The sequence below is a fragment of the Balaenoptera borealis genome, assembly GCF_965194805.1.
Source record: "Balaenoptera borealis genome assembly, chromosome: 6".
NCBI lineage: Eukaryota > Metazoa > Chordata > Mammalia > Artiodactyla > Balaenopteridae > Balaenoptera > Balaenoptera borealis.
Window position 1 is genome coordinate 46,187,883 of NC_138863.1, and position 26,543 is coordinate 46,214,425.

Genomic DNA, 26,543 nt, shown 5'->3' on the forward strand with positions numbered 1-26,543 from the left:
GTACACACACACACACACACACACACACACACACACACACACACAACCTTCAGCTATCTCCTCAGTGGTGTATTTTCATTCAATTCCTGCTCACAAACTCCTTAACTGTGCACTTTATTAGAAAGGAAATTATTTCCCTGTGGGTGGCAAAAACATTGAGATTCTTCAGGATATTGTTTGAATAAATACTAAAATAACATTTCTTCATAAATAAATGGTTTTTCATCCTTCTAACACATTCATTGCCAACTACAGCTTTGTGTGCAAGAAATAGACTCCCTAGAATGTAAAAGAATACAGATCTTCTTCAACCTATGATGTGCTTATGCTCTGATAAACTCATCCTAAATTGAAAATATCCTAAGTCGAAAATGCATTTAATACACCTAACCTAACATCGTAGCTTAGCCTAGCCTATCTTAAACGTGCTCAGAACATTTACACTAGCCGATAGTTGGGCAAACCATCTAACACAAAGCCTATTTTATGATAAAGTGTTGAATATCTCATGTAATTTATTGAATACAGTACTGAAAGTGAAAACCAGGATGGTTGTATGGGTACAGAATGATTGTAAGTATATCGGTTATTTACCATCATGATCACGTGGCTGACTGGTAGCTGTAGCTCCCCACCGCTGCCCAGCATCAGAAAGTATCCTACAGCAGACTGCAAGTCCAGGAAAAGATCAAAATTCAAAGTATGGTTCCTACTGAATGTGTATCGCTTTTGCACCATTGTAAAGTCAAAAAATTCATAATCATTGAAAGTCAGGGACCATCTATATATGATGCAATACAGTCCCGGCTCACAGCAGTTACACAGGGTTTTGAGCAGACTCAAAAACCCATGCCTGTCCTCTACACTGAGATTACAATCACAGTATTTTTTTAAACAATAAGAAAAAGAAGTACAATGGTGATTCAGGGAGAAGAGAGATAGTACGTCATGTTTGTGTGGAGTTAAAAGAGAACCCAAGGAGCCTAAGGTGAGGAGTAAAATGTAAAATGTAAGCTGAGCCTGGAAAGTAGTGTAGGTATTAACAGACAAATAAATTACTTTGGTATTCAAGAAGAGTAAGTGAATGAGAAGAGAGGACAGTAACAGCACAGGTATAATCTCCTAAAGGCTCAATGACTGCAGCATGTGTAGATTACAAGAACATATGAGGACTGGGGCAGATAGTGGTGGGAACAGAAAGCAGAGATAAAGAGGTCTTTGCAAAGATGAGATTCTGAAGGCTTCTGACCAGGGTGAAACAAATTCAGAGCTGCAATGAACTAGAGTGAGAAAATACCAAAGGCTGGAGAAAAGTTAAGACAGAATTTCAAGTTACAAGGAAAGGGGTAGTGAAGGCCAAATTCAGGTCAGAGAAGCAGTGGGAATGGAAATTGGCTGGTTCTAATGTACCTCTCGGCCATAAAGTCTACATTCTAATTAAATGTGACCTTTACTACACAGAGCTAAGTGAGGGTGGCATAAGAAACTTTAGTCAATACACATTTCCAAAATAAACCTGCATGACACAGCTGAAATAACAAAGGTAGGGAAGAATCGTAGTGCTGTGAAAGACTGAAAAGCAGCTAAAGTGCCTGGAAAAAGAACAGCTACAAATTTGGAATATAATAATCCACCATGAATATTATACCCAGCCACATGTTATAAACTGTTCTTAATGTCATTCTTGTGGAAACCTAGAATTAAACAAACTGGAATCAGCTTCAACTCTCTCCTCTAAGGTATTACTAAAGTTCATGTCATGAGAACAGAACAAAATAAAGAAGCCATATTGTTACTCCCTTTACAACCCCACCTAATAGCCAACGCCAACCTCCCCGACTCCTCCCAAAAAAGAGTTCTAAGACATAAATGTGTTAGACTCAATTATATTCTATAATAATTAGCACTTTACAGAAATCACTGTGTATAAAATTTCAAAATAACGAAGCAGAAGAATTTTTGGTCATGTCCTGGAAAATTCTTACTTCTATAATCTCAAGCCTCTGCAAATCAAAGTCGTTTTATAATGCACAGATTATTTCCCTCAAATCAGTGTTTCCCAAAGTGTGGCAGGTGATGTAGCAGATGACTTCAAGTGATTCCTGAGTAACCTCTTCTATAGCCCTTTTCATTCTACTATTTTAAGTGTACTGAAAAAACTATGGACCATTACATATTTCCCTTTTAAGTATATTTGACAGGTATTTGAATAAAAATATTAAAGTTATACAAGTGACACACAGATATTGCCAGTGACACAATAAACACTTAAATATGAAAAATAGCTTTAGCATGACACTGTGAACATAGATGTTAATATCCATTAAACTTAGTGGCATACATATTTTTGTCAGAATATTACTTTTTAATAATTCTTACTTGGTCTCAAGTTTATGAAGAATAAGTTCTCTTACTTTAGTCAGAATTTATATTAGTGTTAAATATAATATTGATGTCTAGAATGTGTTTTATATTAGCTTGAAAACAAATAAAATATTTCATCTTTCTATCAGATTTGCCATTTTCAAATCTTTTAAGTTGGATTAGGTAATTCAAAAGAGAAATTATAAAAACAGAATGAGAAAGTACAGATTTAAAGACAGGAGTGTTGAAAAAAATAATTTGATACATAAAAATAATGCTTGGATTTTGAAAACACTCAAATTTTAACTTCAAAAAAGGTTAAGCGCTGTTTCTGTAAAGAAAGTGATTTAAATATTCCTCATCCACTCCCCTAAATTCATAGAGAGAGACTAAGGAACCTGATGAAGGCTACCCAGTTTGTATCAAAAATCAAGTAGAAAATTCAAGAGTCCACAACTAAAAATGCACCAGAAGTGACTCTAGAGAAAGTGCTAAAAGAACACATTTCCGTACTATATCCAAGACCAGTGTATTACCAAGTTAATTTATAAAGATTACTTTATATGCATTTTTTATCTTTTCATTTTCCTTTCTATGAAAAATTTTTAAAAAGAAGAAAAATTAAAAGCATCTTATTAAGGTATCTTCTTAAGTCCTGGTTTTTAAAGAAAAACTTATGACGTAAAGAGAATAACAAATCTAGGTATGCTGTTTTTGAATTATACTGAAGGGGCTGTCTAAAAAGATCTGAATAAAAGTAGGGTTTAAAATCTACTTCAATGCTCTGTCTCTCTCAATTCTTTATTTTCCAGCAGAATTATTTTATAAAAATCCAGTGTGGGGCTTCCCTGGTGGCAAAGTGGTTGAGAGTCTGCCTGCTAATGCAGGGGACACGGGTTCGAGCCCTGGTCTGGGAAGATCCCACATGCCGCGGAGCAACTGGGCCCGTGAGCCACAACTACTGAGCCTGCGCGTCTGGAGCCTGTGCTCCGCAACAAGAGAGGCCGCGATAGTGAGAGGCCCGCGCACTGCGATGAAGAGTGGCCCCCGCTTGCCGCAACTAGAGAAAGACCTCGCACAGAAACGAAGACCCAACACAGCCAAAATAAATAAATAAATAAATAAACCTTATAAATAAATCTGTCCAATCTTAGCCAGCTTTGACCACACAAAGTAAGATTCCTTAAAAAAAAAAAAAAAAAAAAAAAACCTAACCCAAAGGCAGCACCTAAGAGTCATTATTTCATCTCAAAATCAGGCACAGATCTGAGCACCCACAAAGGCTAGCTTTCCTTCGCAGTCCACGAGGTAGCAATAATGCCACACAGCTGGTTCCATTAACTTTAAAAAAAAAAAAACCAGTGTGATTTAAGATAAAAAATATGTGTACTAATACAACTATACTTGACACATAGATGCAGGTTTATAATGTTTATCATAAAATAATGAAATGCTTTTCTAATTAACATTAATATAACCCTACAGTAAATAGTTTTCAATAACCTAGGAAAATCTACTTTGGCAAAACTGGTTACACCCACTCACATTTACTTCTAGGTACCCCTACTTCAATGATTGGTCAAATTCAAAATGGCGTGGGAATCAGAAAAGCCCAACATGGAGTCACGAACAGGAACAGATAACTCCACAATACAATTTTGATTACCTTTGAGAATAGCTTTGTGGAAACGAGATGTAGAGATAGTATTTGGGGAATCAGGGGTAACCTAGGGAGTCCTATAATACTTCATGTTTTGACCAAGGATTGAGGTTCATTTTGCCAAATCTGTGAAATCTGTATTCAGTTTCTGGAGTGGAGCTGTGTGAACACAGAAAGCCACAACCCCAAAATGAACATGAAGCCCTGGCCAGCGAAACTGGCCAGTTCTAGAAGTACCCGCCTTATGTTAGGTGCAATTTGGCCTTTACCTTTAACAGCACAAAATAGTTCATTTAAAATATTTGGCAAGTCAGTCCTTTCTTTCCTATCCCCTATAAGATGATTCTAGTTTAGGTCTCTATTAATCTGCCTCCCAGGTGGGTAAGACTCTCCTGCGGAATAAAGACTTCGGTTTCATGTTTGGGTTCTTCTCAGTCTTTTTTGCTGGCTTTTCATTTTCTGATTCCCCTTAACTATCAATGCTCTCAAGGGTCTGACCTCATGGTACTAATAATCACCCAGTGTTGATAACTTTCAAATCTATATCTCCATCCCAGGATTTCTCCTTATTTCCAAATGGCATATCCAGCTTGCTATAGGGCATCATCTCCCTGTAACAGTTCCTAAACACCTCAAATTCAAAAATCCAAAGTGGAATATTTAGTCTTTCCCTCCAATCACGTTCTTCCATCCTGTATTCCTTTGTCTTGATGAATAGTACTACCACAGTCTACTCAAACAATCCAAGTCTGCACTGAGCCTCTTTATTCCTTCTTCCTAAAATGCTCACATTCAATCAGCCAACAATTCTATAAATTAAACATCACTCCAATTCATTCTCTTCCAATATTATGATAGATCCTACATTCAAGGCCTTATCATCTCTCGCCTGGACTATTTTAACATTTCCTTACTTAGTTCCATACTGTTATTCTCGTATCTCTTCATTCCATCCTGCCCAAAGCCATAAGGTTTCATACATACAAAGTTTATCAAGTTCCTTCCCTCCTTTTCCCTTGCTCTTATTCTGTCTGAAAACCTTGAAGGACTCACCACAGCTCACAGCCATAGCACTCCAACAGAGACACATATACTCTTAGGGAAATGTAACATCAAGCCAAGGGGTAAATGAAGTCACAGGATTAATAGTCCATAATCCTGAAGGACTGGTATTGCCTCACTGTAATTAAAATACATTAGTTTTACTTTAAAACCAAGTTTGTAGAGTAGAAGTTCAGATTCAAACGAATTTGAGACTTCAAAGAAATTGCACTTGCAGCAGGCAGGTTAAGCCTGTGAGTCTACACTTCTCTGACACTAGGATACTTTGGAGGAATATAGCACAGGAGCTGCTACATAAGCATGAAGTTTGAAAAGTGTTTGGAATGAATGAAGGTCTACATGATTAAATGGAGGAATCCCAGTAGCTTTAATCCATTTAGCACACAATTATTGGCTCTCCCTTATTTTCCAGGAGATGATGACTCCATTTAAATTTCAACTATTATCACAGTTGGATCTTAGAAATCTTCTCACCTAATGTCTCAAGCTACAGACAAGCTGCAGGATGCTTTTCTATAGCAGCTCTGACCCATAGTTATGTGTTCTTTCTCCAAATAGGTTCAGTAATAGAGAACGTCACTATAGAATAATCAATCTTGATTCATTGTCAGAAGCTGCTTTCTTATACAGGGTTGGAAGCTGAAGATAACACAACTTAATTTCTTCCCAACATAGAGATCATTCACGATGTCACATGTCCCCAAATACAGACTGATAAAGAAGAATGCCCTTGGACTCAAACTGTGAAAAGGTACAATTTCAAAAATAACGATGTAACAGTAGGAACTTTAACCATTTATTCATCCTCAGAAGCCTGCCGGTGATCTGATAAAAGGAGAACAAGGAAATCTGTTGCTGCCTGCTCTCCAAGCCCAAAAGAAACAGTGCAAACTCTAAAAATCTTTGTGCCAACGGAGAGGAGACATGCAGAATGTTGCTCACCATCTGGTTCTACAAGGATTAAGGCATTCGCCACTGCAGTCACTGACTGACTGTGCACCCGGAGAGGAATTCAAAATGAAAAACAGGGTGAGGCACTTTAGGCTCCTTCGATAGTTAGATGTATATCTCAGGGAGAATTTTAATAAATCCAGATTCTTGCATCTTCCCATACATAGAAAAGCACTAAAATCATTAACTGGAGTTATCTGCTCTTCGTGACTAGCAATAATCTTTTACCAAGACGTACGCCCGACTGCATATACTGCCTAGTCAAAAATCATATATACACTGGCTTCTTCCCTACACTTTGGAGCAGTTTTCTCAGAGCTGTTTAGAGGCTATCTCCCAGGCTATCGTCCTTTGTAAGATCCCTGAATAAAACTTAAACTCACAACTCTTAGGTTGTGTGTTTTTCTTTAAGTCACACACAGGAGAAAGCTACATGAAAACTTACTGGTGCTACTGAAGATTCTTGTTTTATACCGCTCAGTGATACATACAAGGTTCATGTCATTATCTTCATCTTACATTCAAGAAAAAAGTTCCAGAGATGCTAAATTATCTTCCCAAGAGCCCTAAGCTAGTAAATGATAGAGCCAGAAGCAAGACTACACAGCATGGAAATATCTGGTAAGAGGCCAAGTTTATCTGTAACTCAGTAAGTCTTCAATAACTTATCTGGAATCTTCCATAACATCCCACAGACTACACATTTCACTTAACCTTTTTTTGTAAAGGTTCAGTATATAAGATGCAGAGGGGGTACATAAATAAAAGTAAAACCAAGCCCCAGTGCATTTCTGCTTTGTGGGTTTGTTCTCTCTCTCTTTTTTTCCTTTTTTTTCTTTGTACATTTCTTTGTTTTCCAAATTTTAACCAGGGGAGATTTCTTTTAAAAGTGTTAGGGAGAAAAAAATGATCAAAAACTGATTTTTGTGAGGTTTTAATTTTAATACTGAGGAGAATTCGTTTCTAAAACACTTCTTTGTGATAATCATTTTCACATGCAAATTTACAAAACACAGTGCAGCTTGCTCTTAGCCCCTCATAGAAATGATGTATTTTAAACACCAGACCTGAAAAGTAGATTCCATCCTTGAGGCCCAAGTTACTTCAATGCCTGTTAGACAACAAGAAGAGCAGCCTCCTCTCGTAACCAAAGTAAGTTGAGTCCAGGCAAATGTGGGTGCGAATGTGTGCATCCAAAAATAATGACCTAAATGATCCAGATTTCAGGCCTCCAGTAATCACAGACACAGCTATTGAGTTGAAAATTGAACCAAGACTTGAGAGTGTAAGATAAAGCAAAGGGGCAAAGACTGACACCTGTGCTGATCAGTTTATAATTTACTGGTTCTTCCTCAGTCATCTGTCTACTCGAGAAAAAAAAAATCATGATTCTGACAGAAACCACTGCCAGATGATTTATCTTTGATTACTTACTATCTGTTTAGATGTTATCAATCCACAGCATGCATGCTACATTTATCCTTAAAAGTAACATGAATTTGAAATCATAAAATGATATTGACAGGATTCTTCTCCTCAATTTCTTCCTACCCCAATACCAATACACACCTAAGCCAGCCGCTGAAGTCCATCACATCACTAGAAAAAAGTCAAATTACAAACCGATATGTAGCCCATGACCCCAATTCTTTTTTTTTAAATTTTTATTGAAATATACTTGATCTTCAATGTTGTATTAGTTTCAGATGTACAGCAAAGTGATTCAAGATTTGATGGAGAAATCTTTTTTAGATTCTTTTCCATTATAAGTTATTACATGATATTAAGTATAGTTCCCTGTGCTATACAGTAGGTTCTGTTGGTTATCTATTTTATACATAGTAGTGTGTGTATTTTAACCCCAAACTCCTAACCAAGTCTATTTTTAAAATTAAGGAAATGTCATCAAATCAGTCAATGAGACTCATTTTTTTTTCTTTATACTCTTCAGTATTCTTAAACTAGTTTCAGTATCATGTATCAATTGTAAAATTAAGAAAGAGTGTTGACGTATATACACTAAAAAGTTAAAAATAGTTTTCTCCTACATAATTTTAGGATTAAGGGTTTCTTGTTTCATATTAATATTTTATATTACAAATTTTCTTCCACCATATTTCATTTGTATATATTAAAGAAAACAAAAAAAATTCTAGAAGGAGAAGATATATCTCAGTTCAAATTACACAATGTTTTAAGCTAGTGGGGTTTGATGACTATCTTCAGTGTTGTGTTTGGATTCCTCTTTCTTTTTTGCGTGTATGTCTATTATAGATTTTTGGTTTGCGGTTACCATGAGGTTTTGGTATAGTAGTTTATGTATATATACATGATTGTTTTAAGTTGCTGATCTCTTAATTTCAAATGCATTTAAAATATCCTGCATTTGTGTGTTGATGATTTCCTACCTTTACTGAATGTTTGTCTTTACTGGTGAGCTTTCCCATTTCATAATTTTCATGTTTCTAGTTGTAGCCTTTTCCTTGCTGCTTAGAGAAGTTCCTTTAGCACTTGTTGTAAAGCTGGTTTGGTGGTGTTGAATTCTTTTAGCTTTTGCTTGTCTGGAAGGCTTTTGATTTCTCCATCAAATCTGAACAAGAGCCTTTCTGGGTAGAGTATTCTTGATTGTAGATTTTTCTCTTTCATCACTTTAAATACCTCATGCCACTTCCTTCTCACCTACAGGATGTCTGCTGAACAATCAGCTGATAGTCTTATGGGGATTCCCTTGTATGTTATTTGTTGCTTTTCCCTTGTTGCTTTTAATATTTTCTCTTTATCTTTAATTTTTGTCACTTTGATTAATATGTGTCTTGGTGTGTTCCTCCTTGGGTTTATTCTGCGAGACTCTCTGCACTTCCTGCATTTGGGTGACTGCTTCCTTTCCCATGTTAAGGAAGTTTTCAGCTATTATCTCTTCAAATATTTTCTCAGGTCCTTTCTCTTTCTCTCCCCTATAATGCAAATGTCGGTGTGTTTGATGTTGTCCCAGAGGTCTCATAAAGTGTCCTCATTCCTTTGCTTTTCTTTTTTTTTCTTTATTCTGTTCTGTGGCAGTGATTTCCAGCACTCTGTCTTCCAGCACACTTATCCATTCTTCTGACACATTTATTCTGCTATTGATTCCTTCTAGTGTCTTTTTCATGTCAGTTACTGTATCCTTCAATTCTGTTTGGTTGTTCTTTATATTTTCTAACTCTTTGCTAAAAACTTCTTGTAACTTTTCACTCTGTGCATCCATTCCTTTCTCAAGTTCTTGGATGATCTTTACAATCATCACTCTGAACTCTTTCTTGGGTAGATTGCCTACCTCCACTTCACTTAGTTTTTTATGTTGTTCCTTCATCTGGAACATATTCCTTTGCCGTCTCATTCTGTTTAAATTTCTATTTGTAATTTTTATGTATGTAGTAGGTTAGTTACGTTTCTCGACCTTGGAGAAGTGGCCCTCTGGAGGGGATGTCCTATGTGTCCCAGCAGTACACTCCCTTCTAGTCACCCAAGGGCCAGGGACCATTTGGTCCCAGGGCAGGTTCTGACCTGTGTTTGTGGACTCAGTTCCGCAGGCTGTGGGATTGTAGTTTTCTTGCTTCTGGTGCCTGCCCACTGGTGGGTAGAGCTGGGTCTTGGCCCTCTGGTGGGCAGGGCTGCGTAAAGGGGCATGTCTAGAAGTGTCTGTGGGCTCAGGAAGTCTTTAGGCAGCCTGTCTGCCAGTGGGTGGGGCTGCGTTCCCACCCTGTTGGTTGTTTGGCCTGAGGCATCCCAGTACTGGAGCCTGCAGGCTGTTGGGTGGGGCAGGTCTCAGTGCCAAGGACACAAGACATCTGCCTCCAGCCAGAGTTTATGTAGATGAACACTCCCCAATATGTCCACCACCAGCTTTTATGACCCCAGAGAGAGACACAGCCCCTCCGCCCCCTGCCTCCCCAGGAGACCCTCCAAGACCAGCAGATAGATCTGGCCCAGGTTCGTATGAAGTCACTACTTTTGCCCTGGGTCCTGGTGCATGCAAGACCTTGTATGCACCCTCCAAGAGTGGAGTCTCTGTTTCCCCAAGTCCTGTGGAGCTCCTGCAATCAAGCTCCTCTGGCCTTTAAAGCCAAATGCTCTGGGGGGCTCCTCCTCCCAATGCTGGACCCCTAGGCTGGGTTGCCTGGTGTGGGGCTCAGAGCTCTCACTCCTGTGGGAGAACTTCTGGGATATAATTATTCTCCAGTTTGTGGGTTGCCCATCCAGGTGGTATGGAATTTGACTGTATTGTGATTGCACCCATCCTACTGTCTCATTGTGGTTTCTTCTTTATGTCTTTGGATGTAAAATATCTTCTTTTGGTAGGTTCTCATCTTTTTTATCGATGGTTGTTCAGCAGTTAGTTGTGATTTTGGTGGGCTCATGAGAGGAAGTGAGGTCAAGATCCTTCTACTCTGCCATCTTGTCTCCCCATCCAATCCCTACTGGGGTTTTTTGCTGAAGATATATAACTTTTTCATGGAGATATAGTCAAAAACAGATACTCATTCTGTACCTCTCTAATTTATTATCTTTTATAAGTTGCAAATGACATACTACATTGAAGTTGTTCCATTTGTATTTATAGTTTAGGATAAATTCATTTATATAAAACAGCATATATTCTAATCAGAATGAAAACAGAACATAATTTTACTGTGAGGTTAAATATAACAGTACAAAAATTATATTGATACTTTACATAATAATGCTAGCTACCATTTACTGACACTTACAAACTCCAGCCACTATGCTACATGCAACATGGTTTTAATCCTCTCAGAAACCCTGCATTATCGTCTATGCCATCTTACAGATTAAGAAAGGGAAACAGTATGAGATTAATTTGCCTGTTGAAGAGCACTCAGGTTGTAAATAGCCAATCCTATCACCAGAGAAGCCAAAGCTCAGGCTTTTTCCAGTACAACCTACAGATTTATACCATGAAAGATTTGTCTTCGTGTACTCTACTCCATAACTTGTCACACACATAATTCCACCAAAATTGTTCTCACCACAATCACCAATGACCTTCATGTTAAGTACAACAGACACATAATAGACACTTTAATCTGTTTGTTTGTTTACTTTTCTATACTATTTAACATTGTTGATCATTGTCTCCTTCTCAAATTATTATTTTTTTATCTTAGCTTTTACAACATCACTGGTAGTTCCTTCTTAGTGGTGCTTAAGGCTTTGCTTTTTCTGCCCTCAAGCCTTGTTATATGATGGCCCTTGCTAGACTAAAATCTCATATTTGTAGTCTGAAATCTGAAAACTTGTATATATGTACACACACACACACACACACACACACACACCACATATACATATATATCACCAGTCCACACCAAACGTCTTAGCTCCAAACACGTATATGTATGTACATCAGATAACTACTACTGGACGTCTACAACAGAATGATTCAGAGACACATCAAAATGTGTCCAAAATTGAAATCTTTAGTTTCCTCCAATAGTTCTACTATATTGACTTTGCTGATGAATACCAACACCCAGGTTGCCAAAACTAGAAATCTTAGAATCAACATTTACACAATCCTCCTGCCTACCTCCCACAATCACTAACAAATCATAAAAATGTACAGATTTTTTCCTCCTAAATATCTCTGGAACAAACTCATTTTTCATTGCCATCATGCTAAACTAGACTACCACCTTCTCTTGCCTAGATTTACTGGCTGAGCAACTAGTCAAATCTTTCTAAAATGCAGATGACATCTTGTCACCAATCCTATTTTAATCCTTCAAATGTTTCCAATTGCTATCAGAATACAGAGCAAACTCTGAATTTGAACGTCCTGTAAGATCTGGTCTTTGCCTCACGGGCTTTACCTCCAGCGATTCTAGTTCTTCTTTCTCTTCCACTCTATTCTCTACCTCTATTTTCAATCTTGTAATTCTGTGGCTGAGCCATATACTCACTCCTCTAAGATTTCCTACCTGCTTGAAACACTCTCCACTCTCATTTCTTTCTACTGCTGAGTCTTCCCTAACTTGTAGACTATGTCATATCCCCTGTCTATGGCTCAAAGGGTTCAAGAGAACTTTTTTATAATACCCAAACTATAAATACCTCAAGAGATCAAATGTCTAACAGCTTAACTTACCAAAGAAAGACAAAATGATGAAATCAAATATTAAAATCAGACAAACTTGAATACAATATTTTGATTAAGAAACTTGTTTTAGTTTAAAAACAACTATTTAAAACTAAAACTTAGACCGCTCTAAGGGCTGAAATGTTTTTTGAGGTTATCTAGTCCATCTTCTCAATGAAGGAAATATCAATGAAAAGTACATGACTTGCTATTAAAAACTATTAATATTAGTTATTTTACATCTTAGGCTTTATTTATACAAACCTTATCACTTTGACAAAACCAGGGAAAAAATGGGATTAGGAAGGTCAGATTTTCTCACTCAAGCATTTTAACCTTCTTGACAAATCAAATCAAGCATGAGCCAAAGCAATATACAGACACAATTTAGTCAATGAGTTCATTTTTATACTTTATCTAACTAAGTAGGGTAAAATGAACAAATATCTTGTCATATGGGAGTTCCAAGTTGTCACTTCTAAGAGTGGGAGATGAGCAGCTCGTGGTGCTGCCAAAAAAGGGTGAGTTAAGCATCAGCCAGGAGTCTAGGCGATCAGGTTATTCAAAGGTATTGCACTCTCCCCAGTAAAGAGAACTACCGAAGCTGCCCTAATCCTTCAGGGGGACTCTCGTCACTCTACTGCACACTTCCTCAACTAGGATGGTGGTTAAGATGCACTACTTCCCACCCTGCTATCTGCCCTAGTCTACTGTTTGCCAGCCCTGGAACCTTAAACAAGTTTCTTAATCATTTACAAATCATAAAAAAAACATTTAGCACAATGCTTAGGACATAGTGAGCACTATGTAAATGCTATTTGTAGAGGAGGAAAAGGGTAGATTTTCCTCTACCCTCCCAGACTCTCGACTAAGACTTCCTGTAACAAAAGACAGATTAACAAGAGAATGGCATACAAATGTATTTAATATAAATTTTGCGTGACACAGCAGCCGTCATAAAGAAATGAAGACACCCAAAGAAATGATTAAACCTGAATGTTTTTTTACGCTAGGTTTGAAGAAGAGTTACAAGTCTTGGAAAGGTATGACAGGACCAAGAGTATGAGCTAAGTATAGTAAACTAGGGGAAACTTAGCAAGATCATTCAGATTCCTCTGTGTCCCTGTGTTTTCAGAACTAAGGATGTTCCTTTCCTTCTAGGATAGAGAGGGCACCTCTCACATGAGGATTTTGTAACCTGCTTCAGGAGAAGGTCAGAAAGTCCTTCCTTCACATGCTGTTTCTCAAATTCCCTCAGGTTGAAATATTCAGTATGTCAAGGTACCATATTTTGACGTAGTGTGTCCTAAACCCTGTCATATTCTTGTTATTTCTCCTTCAAAAAATCATTTTTGGTTTGGACCACAGGTATAAGACAACAGGTTAAGAAAAGAGCTCATGTGCCATGAAGAGCCTAATAAAGAGAGACAAGGATTGGGGTAGGGGAAGGGCATGACGATTTTCACTTTATTTGATTATTTTAGCACTAGTGAGAGTTGGAATTTGAATTATCTGGATATTTATCCTCTTCCTCGTTTTATATCTGCAGTGAGCCTATTTATATTTTCTACTAAAATTTCCAAAGTGGAGAAGCAGAGTCCCTTCCTTTATAATAGTTTCCATACTAAGAGGCATTTATTCACATTCAAAAACCCACAAGAATGTGGCTCCCTTTTAAAGAGGAAAAGGTCACCAGAGGGCACTTTGATTCTGGGCAAAGGGATACCCCAGAACAATCCCTGAACAACAGCTTCTAAAAGAACAATAATCCTCTGAGAATTCCAGCACTTTGTATTCTCTAGTTCCCTTGCCTAACTTTGAAAGAAGGTCATGATCTCATAGAGGAAGCATCTCAAGTATGTTTACAGCATTTTTATGCAAAAAACAAATATGCACATCTCAATCACGGTAATGTAGGAGGTCTTGTTAACTTTGGATCTCTCCATCAGTAACTTCTAAAGTCTCTCACTTTCCTAAGGTATTCAAATTACTGGCTGTCCATTTCCCTCTCCAACCCAATCTCCATACTTTCAACATCCACACTGATACAGCTCTAATACAACAGCCTTGTTCTTTCTTGACCAATGAACCATTTGCCACTGCAACTTTTCACCATCTGTAATGTTTCTCCCTCCAGTTTCACCACTGCCCTTCTTCACCTCCACTGTCTACACCATCTTTAGCTTTCTGTTTTTCACACCCCCTCACTGCCAACAAACCTGCCCACTGTGACACTTGCCTATTCTGAGCCTGTTAGATTATTCCTGGTTTTGCTTGCCTCCACCTCCTGCTTAAACCACTGGTTAAACCATTTCAGCATTAATACTCTAAAATATATTAGATTGGCCAAAATGTTCGTTCGGTCGAACTTTTTGGCCAGCTCACTATTTCACTCCTGCTTTTGGCAATTCTCAGCTTTGGGTAATTCCTACAACCTTTAGAGCAAGAGGACAAAGACTCAGATATACCTCCTTACTTTGATACAGCAAAAAACAATGTGCATAATGGTAAATCAGCAAAAAAAGCTAGAACTCAACATGGTGGCAAGAACCACCATGAACATGGCGGCAGAAAATAAACTGCTTACGGTTCCAGTGAACTAGAGCTTTATAACACTAGTTCTGACTTAAAAGATTATTATACGTCTGCATTGTTTTTTACTTCTGTGAATGCATCTGCACTACACAATTTTCTTAATTTTACTCCCATCAGCTTTATCTTTTGTATTTAAATAACTACGTTAGTTTTATCATGACTCCAAGCTTGAAACTACTCAGACAAGGCAATGAGAGTACGTCAATGTTTCCTAAGGTACATTTAACGTTCCCAGTACAATAAAGACACCAAACAACCAAATAAACAGTGATGTGATTTTATGGATTAGATTTTGAATTTGTATTTCAAGTTATTTTATTTTTATTGAATAATGTATTCTGAGATATATGTAGAATATATTCATCCCCAAATAACTTTAGTTAAGATGATTAATACAATCACTGTATTAAAAACATAATAAAATTTGGTGAATTGAGTAATAAAATATTTATATAGAGTAATAGCACTAATCATATCCAAAGTTTACAAAACCCAAGTGGTCTATAAATTTTCTTTAATTATCTAAATTGTTATTTCTAAAATGTTTATTTCAAATTAAGATACCACTTAATAACTGTTCTAAGTAAGATACTTTCTCATTTAAGTAACTGAAAGGTCTAGTTCAAACTGGTTTGAAAAATAAATAAATTCATTCTCTTACACAACAGTAAATCCAGAAATATGGTAGGTTGATTCAGGGACCCAACAATGCCATCAAGCGTCCAGGTTCTTTACATTTTTTTCTTTCATCATTGACGCATTTGTTTTGCCCTCGAGCTAGATATCTTCATGGACAAAAGATGACCCCCTATTGCAATTACAAGCATCTATTCCAGACAGGACAAATATCAAGAGCTGACATATGTATGCCTTCTCATCCAATGTCCCCTTCCCAAGTGTAAAGAAAGTTTTTCTACCCCCCCTCCCTCCAGTTCTGTCATTTCATATAATTGACTCTGACTGGGACAAGGAACGAGTGCCCCCTCCATAACCAATCACTGACAAGGGGAATAGAAACGCCATGACTATTAGCTCAGCCTAATCCAAATTCCACTTTTATTAGAAATGAACTGCCTTCCCCTTGAGTCAGGAGATAGATGGGCCCCAGGCCAAGCAGCTGGAGTTAGTTCCCTCTAGACAGATACTCCAAGATGAAGATAGGAGAGGCTGAGCCCTGCCCAGATAAAAGATAAGAGACCACATATTCCTCATTCTCTAAGTCAAGGAGACCTTCCCAATTAAAAAGCTCCTTGGAGGTCAAAAGAGGAGTGATGTCAAGCTACCCACAGGCCTCTTTGCTGGAATCCATCTTGACTAAGAGATACGTGTGCACACATGGGAGGATCCTGAGATGTATCAAACACGGACTCAGAGCCAGGCAAATCAAAATGACTGGCCAAAGGAAACCTGGAAGGAATGCCACATATAAGTGACTTAAACTACCACAAGGGCGACTCTCTCTGAGTCCGCCCGTGTGTCTATCCACACGTACCGTACCCTTTTTCCTCCTAAAAAACACTTTACTTGTGTCCCTACTTTCTGTCTCTGTGGGAATTCTTTTCTGCAAAGCCGAAGGGCCAGGGCCTTGTCACTGACCAGTGGTCTAGTCGCTAGGGTTCAGCGCTCTCGCTGCCACGGCCGGACCTCAATCTCTGGCCGGGAACCGAAACCCTGCTTCAAGCTGCTGCAGGCCGAGGCCAGCCGAGATCACCCTGAGTTATGTGGGGAGTAGTGAACATCTGAATAACACAAGAGTTCCATGAGCAAAGAGGAATAAGGAAATTATTTGAATAAGCAACCAATAGCAAGGACTGTGATGTGACTCTTAGAAGTGAAAATACGCTTCTTATGAATCGACGTGCACGAAATGGAGAGGAGAATTAACTTCAGGTGGAACATCACACCTGGCTTAAGCTATTCCGTGTCATTTGGAGGGAACATGGAGATCCAACAGGGAAGGGATGCAACTAAATGTCAATGATGGTTGATGCTTGCCATGAGAGAAGACACAAAGTGGGGCCAAAAACAAAAAACAAACTGAAAGATAATCGTCACTCATTGTGATCTTGAAGCTACCGTCAATTTTCAAGTACAAAATCATTACCTTGTACCCATCCTTGGAATGTTAAGGTGGTCCAGACCTACTAAAATTGGACTGACTTATGATTGTGAAGCTCTATATAGTATTATCTCAAATTAATAACTTTAAAGAAACTGCTTTTGTCATATATTTCAAAAATAAAATTGAGTCATCAGTTTCAATTAGATCATGTATCAGTAAAACAGGAAACTAATTTTAAAATGGAGGTGGTATCTTCACAGAATTGTCAAGCCAGGCAAAAAGAAGAAAGGGAATATAAGGCAATAAATTACATCATCTATGTTTTAATTATATATCCCTTCATAACACCATAATTTGCTATACTTTTATGTATTCTGTATTCTTATTTTCCAAAATTCTTGGCACACATTAAATTTTTCATCTATAATGATCATGACCAATAACACATCACATAACCAAATATATAACCTTAAGTAACTCAGTGATGCATAGAAAAAAAATCAAGTTTCCATATGTACATAAATTATTTATTTTTTCCTTAGTATTCACAGGAAATTGTTAATAGTGGCATGGTTATTTGTTACTAAACAGGAGACACAAAAACCTGTTTAACATATCTATTCTCTCTTGCAAAACATATCTACTCTCCCCTGCAGCTTAAAGTGAAGCTGAGAAGACAAAACATTCATATATGAAAAATAAACCAGTACGACAAGACAAAATTCCCAGCCAAACCCTTCCAAAAATAGTTAATGCTATAATGTGAAAAAGTTAAATCTATTTTTTTAATATACAGATTCTGAAATAAAATTAAATGCTTCTTTGTTGAGCTGTTACTAAGTGAGATAACCAAAAACTGCACACACACTTCTTGAATAAAGCAAATTATCTGCAAAATAAGTATTATTTATCGGGAATTTACTTCCAAAAACAATATGGGACATCTCTACATAACTACATGCTATCAGGTAAAACTGAGTTAAATAACTTCAATTTCTTTTATCCTCATTAAATGACAGTGCAACTCACTGGCACTCCTAAAGAAATCAGTATAGATTTTCAGGGGTTCTTAAACTTTTTTGTGCCATGAATCCATTTGGCAGGCTAATGAAGTCTACAGATCCCTTTTCAAAAACTCTTTTTAAATGCATAAAACAAAATATAAATTATGTAAAAGAAACAGATTTAAAGTACAATCATTAAATTACATTAAAAACAATTTGAGATATAGCTACATGTCTATAGATATATCCACATATAAAAAATAATACCTAGAAGCAGGTGTAATTATTATTGTAATTTTAAACTGGTGGTAAACATAAAAATGTTTCAAAATATGTGCAGAGTAATGAGACATGACAATAAATACGTGCAACTTCTAGAAAGTTATAGGTACTTAAGATCGTTTGTGTGTGTGTTTCCCTGCCTTCAAAACTGAAAAACATACTAAATTTAAGTGAGGTGTTCAAGAGTAATAATGTTATTGTTTTATATCCAAGTTCATGGACACCCCCCCCAACAACGAGTGTGAAATGGAGCGCACAACTCCTTGTGACTCCAATTACATGTTAGTTAGACCTGGAGAAATTAAAAAAGAAATAAAAAGAAGATAGCAGTTTTTTAAAATAATTAATCCAGTTAAAGTTCTTAAACTCCCATATGCAATTACTAATGATTACGGTCATCAACATGATGATAGAAAGGAGAAACATCTCCAAAGTTCTGAAATTCAGCTTGCTCTGTTAAACCATTCACAGGGTTCCATGCCTCTTTGCCTTTACCCCTCACTGTCTTGAACTGCTCTCCTTCATTGCTTGCTAACTTCATCTTCATCCTTTGCCTAGGAGTCACCTCCACACTTTCTTTCCAGACACTGCTTCCCCTCGTGCTGATGAATAACCTCTACCCCTACTCCTTCAATATTCTCTCCACTGTAGCACAGAATTATATGGAAATAACAAGTTCTATTTAAGTCTATTTAAGGTAATTGGGGATAGGTCTCTGTCACCCACTACTAAAAGAACATAACTGCCAAAAAAAAAAAAAAAACAGTGTTCAATAAATATTAAATTCCATTGGATAATATAAAAATCCCTTATTTGTCAACTCATACTTTAAACCTAGTTACATTTTTCAGAATGAGAAACGGGGGTGGGGGAAGATTGCAAATTTTTATGAAGACTTAAGAGAAAGTCCGTATATCTCATCGAATAAGAAAGTCCCAAAGAAAGATTTATTACAACATTGTTTTTTAAAGCCTCATCTGCACTACTCTAGGAAATTTCATTTTTCCAAATTAATCATAAATTTCCTAGTCTACCTAATTTAAGCAATTAAGCCTATGATAAATTCACATGTTATAAATTTAGTAGCAGTTCTTCCTTTAAAAAGAATTAAAGACAATGTGGGCAATATAATAAATCTTACTTGTTTGCCATAAAGAATTTTAAAGGCTTTTCTCCTAGATATCCAGAGTCACAATGATATAAAACAGAAATAATAATTCACAAAATTTCAAAACAATACCTATTCTTATTATAAAGCATTGTTACTTTATAGATCTGAAATTTCAATAGACTTTTGCCATTTCAGATGGCATTTAGATAATTTCAAATACAATTCATTTACTCAAATATTTCTCTTTAACAATTCTCTCAAACTGTATTTTGCTAAACTATACTGCATAAGTAGCTTCTTACTAATTATACTCAATTACTATATGCAGCATAGAGATAAATTGCTTTGGAATTAACTCAAACAATGGTTCTTTACAGTAAGCCAAATTTCTCTATATTTATGTGTACTACCAGCAAAAATTGACATTTAAGGACATTTTTACGATTATAATAGTGCACATCCTCAAGGAGGTAGTAAGAAAGTTTTACCATCAGCCAAAGTTCCATATTTTTTATGGAGTTGTTCAAAGGCAGACAAAAATTAAATAGATTATGAGAATAACATGCACATTGACCTGTAAAAACACTCTACAAAGTACTCTGTCTTCTTAAGTAAAACTCCTATCAGTACTTACCAAACTATGTTTTAACTCACCCATGTGGAAATCTGGGTAAATTAACCTATTTGCTGTTAAAATTTTACTGGCACTCTTGATGGTTGTAAACAGCTATAAGAGAAATCAAGAAGCTAAAATCAAGTGCATTCTCTTATATCAACTGTTAATTACCCCAAACTGGAGATCTGCTGCCACAGCACAAATGGTTCTGTTTGCTTTTTAGCCAAAATGCTGTCTAAAATCACTATTACAAACTAAGTGAGAAGTAGAGCTTAGTTATCATTTGATGAAATATTACATAACTATTTTAAAAGATTATACATCCAATCCTTAATGATTCCTTTAGTAGGTTACTTGTGCTCTTCTATTACTTATTTCCTTCTACCAAACCTCTCAACGAGCTGTGTTTTGGTCATTTGAATGGCTATCATCACTTCTACAAGAGAGTGGATTAAAGACTGAGCCCAAATCATTCAATCTGCTCTTGGTTAACAGCTCTGTCAAAGTTTATGTTCCCTGAAATTCTTGGAGGACTTGTGGTTGAAGTATCAGGGAACAGATCAACTATAACATCTGATAATCATAAGAAAAAGCTATACAATACCAGGAAAACACTACATTTACACACAATTCTCACTTCACAGAACCTTATAAACTTAGCAGTAGTAGCCACCTTCCAAGCAGTGAATTTACCTTCTGACAGTAGTTAACTGCACATTTGCCTGTGTTCTACTTAAGAAAGGTAGAAAAGGCTTCCATGATTATGTCACCATCAGAGCCATTAACCAAGAACAATGATACCAGGTCTTTTACACTATTTTTCTCATCCTTTACAGGTATAAATAAAAGCATGAAAGCTCCTTTAAAATTTGGAAAAAAAAAAAAAAAAATCAAGAATCTCTAGCAAGAGTCATCTGGAAAAGATTTTAAACTAATGGTTAAAATTAGCTCAGAAATATCAATTAATTGAAGTTGCTTTTTCCTACGAAAAATATACCTAGCACAAATAGAGAAACATCAAAGAATACATATGTCATAATTCTCTGTACATATATATACATACATATACATATAAACATATATATGGGGGAGGGATTAGCTATCCAAGGATTGGAAGTTTCTAACATATATTCTGAATCTCCTCTTCAGAAGGCATGTGATGAAGATTATATGTAGGTATATTTATATAATGTTAATAGCAAGAAACAAACATGAAATAAAGACGGCTATTACTATCTAGATATTGTCTAGTAGGTGCACCCTGAAAAATATATACAGTGTTATTTAAAACTCTTTTAAATAGCCATATTGGGACTTCCCTGGTGGCGCGGTGGTTAAGAATCCTCTTGCCAATGCAGAGGACATGGGTTCGATCCCCGGTCCGGGAAGATCCCACATGCCGCGGAGCAACTAAGCCCGTGCGCCACAACTACTCAGCCTGCGCTCTAGGGTCCGCGAGCCACAACTACTGAGCCCTCGTGCCACGACTACTGAAGCCTGCACGCCTAGAGCCTGTGCTCTGCAACAAGAGAAGCCACTGCAATGAGAAGCCCGCGCACGGCAACGAAGAGCAGCCCCCGCTCGCTGCAACTAGAGAAAGCCCGCGCACAGCAACGAAGACCCAACGTGTTCAAAAAAAAAAAAAGTCATATTAATCTTCTCAATCCCAATTGTTACATAAATTAACTCACTTATTCATATTATGTGAGCAAATTAGAGCAGTCTTTCCAAAGCTATCCTTAAGTATACAATAGTGAATGATGAAACTAATTCCAAATTTACTATAATTATACCATTTCAGTGGTAAACAGAAAATTTGTACTTATTCTCCTGCTCAGTATTTGACTCAATTAACTGTTTTCTGATGAAAAATAATCATGCACTATAAGTATCATTAGAGTGGCTGAAAACATTTTCTTAGCATAAAACAAATACAAAACTAGCAAATAACAGAGCCTAAAAAGAGTATAAGAACTGTTTTCTAAGCCTAACTCTGCAACAGTGACTTTAGCGATTGTCTTTAAAAATAAAGGGCTGATTTCAATTTCATATCCTCACTGGAAGCAAAGCAATTTCTCTGCTCAAAGTTTATACTATTTTTCCTCTTCAATTTGAATATATTTAAGCTCCCATAGGAACAAGTTTAACTTTCCTGATCTCTAAATGCATTAAAACAAACACTATTAGATCCACCAGCCTCTAACATGTTTAGGGACCAGGGCTCACAGCAGTCATGCAGTTGGGTCCTGTAACTACTTTTGAATCCATTATTATATTCGAATAAAATAACTTTTTTTGTTCTTTAGAGGTTTTACAAAACAATCACAGTTTTTCAGAATGAACCACAAAGTACTCTGCTAAGTAAAATTTAAATTATCTAATATTCAGCAATGGAGAGTAAGATTTTTAAAATGTTAAGTTTAAAATCAAAAGCAAAACTGGTTATTTTACATTAAAATTACCCTATTACATCCTTGAACATTCACTTGTTCTTTGATTATTCAAAAAAAGTGCCTGTCGTGTTAAGATGACCATAAATTCAACTGCAATCTTCCTTATACTTCCACTTTTTATAGATTCACTATTAATGATAAGGTAAAGTCTAAAAATAAAAGTTATGATTAAGTATTTTACCAAAAGATCTTATCCTTTAATTTATCCATATTTATTCTGTTTTCTTTCTCTAATACACTAACCTGTTCACCTGAAAAATAGTTAAGTTACACATCCAAGAGTATGATACAGTACATTGAACTATAAAAATAGGTAGTTTATTTTACTAATTGATATGTCAGACTAAAAAATTAAATATTTCACAATTATCATGCATGTATCAATAGTCAAAAAGTTCATACATTACGGATAGCAATATAGATAATAAATTATATGTTGGTAAAACATTTAAGAAGGAAAATAATCCGCACAAATCACAGTGCTGAAAAGTTCAGGGCTGGGATTTAAAATCCAAGCTTGATGTTTCCTCGGACATAAAAAGTATGCAACAAATATTGGTTGAATCAATTAATGAATGGCTCCTAAATCTACCCTCTAAACTTTTAAGGAAACTGTTGTGGCCATTGGGAAAAGAAAGTTTGTTTGTACATCATAAATGTATTTCAGTCTCTCAAGTGTTATTTCCAAGAAGGGAGCCAAATTGTGCAAATATATTTGGTAACTTCTCATAAAGGCAAAATTGAGCTGGTCTTAAAAAAATAACTGGTCCTTGAGTATAAATATAAACCAAAATAAAAAAGTCAGTGAATTTGCTGATTGTTCTTTTCTGTTTGAGAGAATGACTCAGCTTTAGTCATAAGAAAATCTCACCCAATATTCTCCAAAAATAAAATTTATGATTAAACTAAAGCTATGATTAAAATGCACAGTAGTAATTTTTATAAATTAAATAGATATGTCACTATTACATGTGTATTTTAGGTATAAATATTCCAATTTACCCTATAAATCTCAATTGAATCAACCCAGACAGAAGCCCTATGACCTTTATATCTAAAAACCTATTAACATAATTTCATCTCTTCAAAGCTCACTGTAAGCTCGTAATTATGCAAAGGAAATTTCTTTATTTTGCAAGTGGAAAAACTGAAATCATAGACAGGGAAAGCACATTGCCAAGGGTGATTCATAAAGTCAATCTCAGAGAATAGGCTGAAATTCACAATCCCAAACTCACCAATCCAGAGGAAATACCACATTAGCGTTTTTTACTATTCAACCCCCCCCAAACCCACAACAGTAGACCAACCTTCCTAAAAAAAAAAAAAGAGGAAACATAACAATTTTAACCCATAAAAGAAGGGTCCTAATTGCAGATAAGACTCTCAGTTCCTGGCTAGTCCAGAACTTGGAAGCAGCAGGGCCTTAACGTATTGGGCCAATGTGTGAAATACTGAGATCACACCAACTTCTACTCCTTCTGGTGAAAGAGCAAGTTCTATTATCGGGATCACTTTTGACAAACACAGGGAAGACATTTGGACACATTTTCCACTTTAATTTCATGACCTAGTTTTGTGCCATTTGAGAATACCTAATTGAATTATTCGATTTAGGTGGAAAATCACCTGCTCAAAACCCAAGTCTTCAGTTCTTACTGGCTGTGAAAACAAAGAAGGTCAAGGTCAAGGGCTTGAAGTTGCAGCAAGCCTAGTCCAAGCTGAGGAGACAAATAGCAACAAAGTGTGGGTATTTGCAAAGTATGATCGCACAAAAAGCACCAGGCCCCCAGCTATTCCACTGCAACACTGATAGGGAAGGGTCAGACATCCCTCCTAGACCGCTTCTTTCACTCTCCTCTGTCACATCCCACTGCACTCTATGCTTAGCTTATTTTTTTGCCAAGAATACTGATCTTAGTCACCTAAAAATTCTCACTGCAAAAGAAACCCCTTGTTTAAACCCAAGTACAACCAACAGCTCCTTTCCAATTATCCCCAGCAACTTCCCCAGTCCCTTTCATGCCTGGCTACTGAGCTCAGTCTAGTTTGGCTGCCGGCCAGGTTCCTCTCTTCTTTCCTTGTCAGTGGTAAAAACTTGGAAAACACTCCTGGACAGCTCAAGGAGACCTTTTAATTATGCAGTGGGGCAGTACCTTAGTCTGTCTGCTGTTTCCAGCAAGGCTTGTAGTCACCAGCGACTGCACTCTCCCAATTGGTGGGTTTTCTAGCAAGGTTACTTGTTTATGTGGGGGAAGGAGGGAAAGACTGGCAGAAAAAGGGGCGATTTGCAAATCTGAAAAATGCCCAACTCCTCTCAGAGTTTCCTACCTCCTCACATTCACTCTGTCTCATTACTGCCCTCCTTTACCACCTTATCACCCACTTGGCATCAAAGACACAAAATCATCAGTGTCCGGGTCTCCTTGTAGTCCTAGAAATTAACAAGGGGAGTCACGACTCGAACACTCTCCAAAAACTTTTATTCTCAAGTGCTTATGCAAGATTTAAAAAAAAAAAAAAGCAGGTCCCAAAATAAACTTATTAAATTCTTCCTAATTGCGTTATACTTTGTCAACCTTGCAGACTGAAATAGTGCATGTAAATGCCTGATTGCCAGTGGAAATAAGGCGAGCTCAGTCGGAAAAACTGCTAGGACCCAGGAAGGGATACCTTGACCGACAACCGCACTTACTCGGGGTTTGCCCAAGGTACTAAGTGCACACGCCAAGCCCAACACCAGCTACGTCTTCCTTACTCTACCCTGGCAAGCTTGTTCCAGCTGCAGCGCCCAGCTTCCTGTTCAAGTTCCATTCAACATCGTAAACACATTCCAAGAAAACCAGCCTGCCCAGAGTTCCCTCCCGCACACACGGAACTCGGAGCGGCGGCCCCAGGAGCCACAGGGAAGAACCGATCGCGCTGGGTTCTGATCCGTGCAGTGAATCAGCCCCCCGGGGTGGTGGACCCGGGCGAGCGAGCTCAACGGCGGGACCGAGAGCCCAGGGTCTCAGCACCCCGCAGCGCCGTGCGCCTCTCTTAAGGTAGCGCCCGCCAGAAGGAACTACTCGACCCACCCAGCCAGAGGGTAACCATGTGGGCGCCGCCCCTGAGTTTGGGCCCTCCCAGCCCTGGGTTTTAAAGAATCCACGGCCCGGCCTCGGAGCTTCGCGCCTCCCCGCCCCCCATGCCCACACTCTCTCCCGGAGCCAACAAAAGGGAGGTTACGCTGGAAGAAGTTTCGCTCCTGGGTAGCCTCGCTGTGACCCAGAGATGACTTGCCTGCTCAGTCCCGTCTGGTCCGCACACCCTCAGCCGTCCTGATCCACCCGCGCCCCACCGCCCCCTCCAGCTCCTAACCACCGGCCCCGGCCCCCCGGACCAAAGTTACCACAAAGGGCTCCAGGAGTCCGGAGACCGCTGCGTCCCCGACCTCGGGAGGCTCTCCGTCATCCCTGCAGCACTGCCACGGCAGTAGTCAACAGGTCTCTCAGCCTCCTTTCTTGCTGGACGACTTCCTGAGCCTTTCAGTGTCTTAATTTTTGCAACCTGCCAAGCGGCGGGTAGTGGCGGCGAGCAGCCCCACGCCCTCCTTCCCCGGCACCCGGCCGGGGCTGACCACCGCCCGCCGCCTCTCAGGATGTCAGTTTAAAAGAGACTGCACGCTACCTGGCGGGACGCTGGGTTTGCAGCCAGGGAAGCCCCCAGATGAACCGCGGTCTCTCCGTACCTTAGTGACTGATGCAGTCGGGTCAGGCTCCGGGCAGGGGCATGGAGAGCCGCCGCGTCCTCGGAGCCTGGAGATCTCCGCTCCGGCGCAGCCGGGGCGCCGTTTCCGTGGCCGAGAGGGAAAGTTTCTCTACGTCAACAGCGAGCTGGACTCGGGACCCTCCGGCTCCGGTCCCCTCCCTCTACGCGCTCTCGGCTCCCTCCCTCCTCTTCCTAATCGGCTGAAGCCAAAACTGGCGCTAGCTGGCGGCTGGGGCTCGAGGCTCGGGACTCCGGGTCGCTGCCGGCTGGGAACGCGGGGCTCCCCCTCTCGGCCAGAAGGAAACTCTCCCAGACTCGGCTGGCGCACTTGGGGCGATCTCCTTGGACACTTCCAAACGGGACGCCTGGGTTCCAGCTCGCTGACTTTCTTCGGTCTCTGATGCTCGTCTCCTGTGGGCCCGCTGGGCTATATGGCGTCGGCACGCAGGACCCAGGGGGAGAGTGGAACGTGAGAGAAACTCGACCGGAGAAGACGAGGC

The 26,543-nt window shown here is 38.4% G+C and overlaps 1 protein-coding gene and 1 long non-coding RNA gene across 13 annotated transcripts in view; one reads left to right on the top strand and one right to left on the bottom strand.

Moving 5' to 3' along the window:
* GULP1 (GULP PTB domain containing engulfment adaptor 1) overlaps positions 1–26,543 on the bottom strand; it is a 367,595-nt gene that overhangs the window by 229,489 nt on the left and 111,563 nt on the right. For 4 of the 12 annotated variants that reach the window (XM_082397574.1, XM_082397568.1, XM_082397565.1 and 1 more), the window contains exon 1: positions 26,024–26,542. The exons of 5 other annotated variants lie outside the window; for them this stretch is intronic. The gene's annotated coding sequence lies outside the window, so the exon portion shown is untranslated. Of the gene's footprint in view, positions 1–25,684; positions 25,933–25,962; position 26,543 lie in introns of those variants that run through there. 3 more of the 12 variants (XM_082397575.1, XM_082397573.1, XM_082397572.1) reach the window with 2 other exon arrangements.
* Positions 1–26,543, top strand: part of LOC309631338 — a 103,672-nt gene that overhangs the window by 38,068 nt on the left and 39,061 nt on the right. The gene's annotated exons all lie outside the window — the stretch shown is intronic.